This window comes from Camellia sinensis, chromosome 13 (assembly GCF_055761805.1).
Source record: "Camellia sinensis isolate YWXY chromosome 13, ASM5576180v1, whole genome shotgun sequence".
Taxonomy (NCBI): Eukaryota; Viridiplantae; Streptophyta; class Magnoliopsida; order Ericales; family Theaceae; genus Camellia; species Camellia sinensis.
Genome location: NC_138973.1, coordinates 102,181,576 through 102,184,890, shown reverse-complemented (window position 1 = coordinate 102,184,890; position 3,315 = coordinate 102,181,576). Strand labels below are relative to the sequence as shown.

The following is a 3,315-nucleotide window of genomic DNA, read 5'->3' as shown; positions in this document are numbered from 1 at the left end:
AGTTTCTTCAAGAAGCTTAGCAAGAGCTTCATCCCTCTATACACGTGTATGGAGGGTAGATAAAAGGATTCCAGCTGGCTCAAAAGATCTGGAGTGAAACCTGCTGAGACAGGGGTACTACCGGCCATCAGGGTGGCTCATTGATGGCCAGCAGGCTCAATCAATGGCCGGCAGCAACAAAGTGAAGGCCGACAGGGCCAAAAGGTGGCCGGTAGTGCACCAAGAAACACATTCTGAAAGGACCAAGTCATGGTCCAAGAATGGGGCAGAAAGGATACAAGGTTTGGAAAGCTCGAACCTGTGACATTCTGTCGCAAAAGTTGAATACCCAACGAGCAATCGAACTTGTGTCCGAATGTACCTGCAAGCACAACCGAGTCTTAAGGACCGTCAAAAATGGGATGTCTACACCACCGTCGTTCACCCTCGATCTTCCATTGTCGCGCATCATTACATCACCACTGCCACTCACATTGCTTCGCTTCAACATTGAGGTTTTTCTCTTCCTCTCTCTATTTCTCTTATTCTCTTTATCTTTGTCCCTCTCGCTTCATTGCCCCATTTCCCTCCACCTTATTTTCAGTGAAACTGGGCTGAAGCCCGTCTGGACGCTCAGTAAGATTCAACTTAGCCAACCCTAAACCTCTCAACTCACACACATTCACATCGTTCACCATATATATTTATCATCTTCTCCAAAATAGCTCTCACAAGTCTAGGGTTTCTTGTAGCTGTGCAACAATGGTAACCTCTCTCTATCTTTCTCTCTCTATACATACAAATATATGTGTAGGGGCTTATAGAAGTGGATGAATGCAAACAGGGGAATGGAACATGGAGTTTTGGTAAGAGAAGGAACAAGACCCACATCCTCTATGTAAGGTGTGGCCGCCGTAGCTTTCATTTCCAGAAGAGTCGATGCTCTGCTTGTGTTTTCCCTGTTGCCTGTAAGAGGACATGTAAGACATTTCTATCTTTCTCTCTCTCTCTCTCTATCTATCTATCTATCTATCTATCTATACTGGTTGGTTACATTGATCTGATTTGGGCATATTTTTAGATCACCGGAGTGTGAAGACGATCCAAAGGAAGACGACTGAGACAGGTCAGATGAGATACCTCTGCAACGTACCTCGCAGATTCAAGAGTAGTTTCGGAGAAGGTGATACCTCCCACCCCCTTATAGATTTTAGCCTTACAATTGTTTGATTCTATATCTCAATTGATTGAAATGCAATTGTTTGTCCCAGATTCATCTATACCATCCTTAGTTTCGTTGTCTACTCCATAAGCATGAAAGCTCTCTTACAAAACCAAGGTAAATTGGGTTCTTGCTTTCTTTCTCTTCAATTTTCAACTCACAATTTGACTGTAATTCATACTTTCAGTGATTTCTCATAACCAAATTCGAGTGAATTCAATTTCTAATCCCCATTTATTTGGTGCCACAGGTACAATCTTTCACCATTGTCACAAATTCTCTCTTACATTCTCACATGGCAACAAGTTCTCATCTTCCTCCAACAATAGACCCTTTGATCAGAATTCGAGACCCATCTCTTCTATGGAGGTGGGTAGTCAAGAAAGTTTGTGAAATCGGAATGGGTTAGACAAGGAATCGATAGTGTGTGTCAGATTTTGGGGGGTTGTTCATGGGGACCTTCTTTGGAAAATGCACTACATGTGTTTGATGAAATGCCTCAAACAGAGTTAGTCATTGGAGTCTTAAAGAGGCTCAAGGATTTTGATCTAGTAATGAGCTATTTTTGATTTGTTGAGACGAAAACCAACAAAGCACATTGTCTAGAAGCTTATAATTCGCTTCTCATGGTAATGGGTAAGAGCAAAAAATTTGATTGCCTTGATCATATTTTGGAGGAAATGAGTCTTTCTGGGTTTGGCCCATCTAATAGTACTTGTTTTGATTTAGTTGTCAGCTGTGTCAAGTCTCATAAGCAGCGAGAAGCATTTGGTTTCATAGAATCCATGAGAAAATTCAAATTTGGCCCTGCGTTTTCAGCTTATACAACTCTGATTGGTGCTTTGTCTGCAGTTCCTGAACCTGACCTCATGCTTACTCTATTTCATCAAATGTAAGAGCTAGGCTATGAAATGAATGTGCAATTGTTCACGACGCTCATTCGCGTGTTTGCCAAAGAGGGTCGGGTTGATGCTGCTTTTTCGTTGTTAGATGAGATGAAAAGCAACTGCTTTGATGCAGATATTGTCCTCTATAATGTTTGTATTGGTTGCTTTGGGAAAGTGGGTAAGGTGGATATGGCTTGGAAATTCTTTCATGAGATGAAAGCGAATGGCCTTATGCCTGATGATGTGACCTATACAAGCATGATAGGGGTTCTTTGGAAAGCTAATAGGTCGAATGAAGCTGTGGAGCCATTTGAGCAGATGTAACTTAACAGGAAAGTTCCATGTGCATATGCTTATAACACCATGATCATGGCTTATGGCTCGGGTGGAAAGTTCAATGAAGCTTACAATTTACTCGAGAGACAAAAACTAAAGGGAAGCATTCCTAGTGTGATTGCGTATAATAGTATTCTTACATGTCTTGCGAAGAATGGTAGGGTAGATGAGGCTTTAAGGATATTTGAGGAGATGAAGAACGATGCAACCTCTAATCTTTCAACCTATAATATTCTCATAGGCATGCTTTGTAAGGCGGGGAAAGTGGAGGAAGCTTTGGTGATTCAGGAAGCCATGAAAGGAGCTGGCTTGTTTCCAAATGTTTTGACCATGAATATAATGATTGATAGGTTGTGTAAGCCATCACAGATTGTACGTACTATTTCTCTTGTATACATGATAAATTCTCAAGTTTTCTTCTTAGTTAAATTCTTTGGCTGTGTGCTATGCTATATTTTAATTAAATTACTTGGGTGTGTTATTGTTCCTTAATTGTGGTTGGGTTGAATGAATTTTGTTTGATATTGGATTGAATGTTTATAAACAAAAATTGAATGTTCTCAAAAAAAATAAAAATAAAAAATAAATAAAGAGATTTGGCGACTAAAAAATTGGTCGGCAAATTCTACACTTTTGCGACTAAACTAATTGGTCGGCAATTCCATACCTTTTGGCGACTAATTTGTTTGGTCGTGGAATGTGACAATTGGCGACTAATTTGTTTGGTCGTGGAATGTGACAATTGGCGACTAAGATATTTGGTTGGGAAAATATCACTTTTTTGCGACCAAAGTGTTTTATCGACAAAATGGATTAATCGTAATAATAATATATTTAGCGACCAAAAATTTAGTCAGCAAATCCAACTTTTCCCGACTAACAAAAATTTTG

At 40.0% G+C, this 3,315-nt stretch overlaps 1 pseudogene; it reads left to right on the top strand.

The window, feature by feature from the left end:
* Positions 1-260: 260 nt before the first annotated feature.
* On the top strand, positions 261-2,926 carry LOC145805594 (uncharacterized; annotated as a pseudogene).
* Positions 2,927-3,315: the final 389 nt, after the last annotated feature.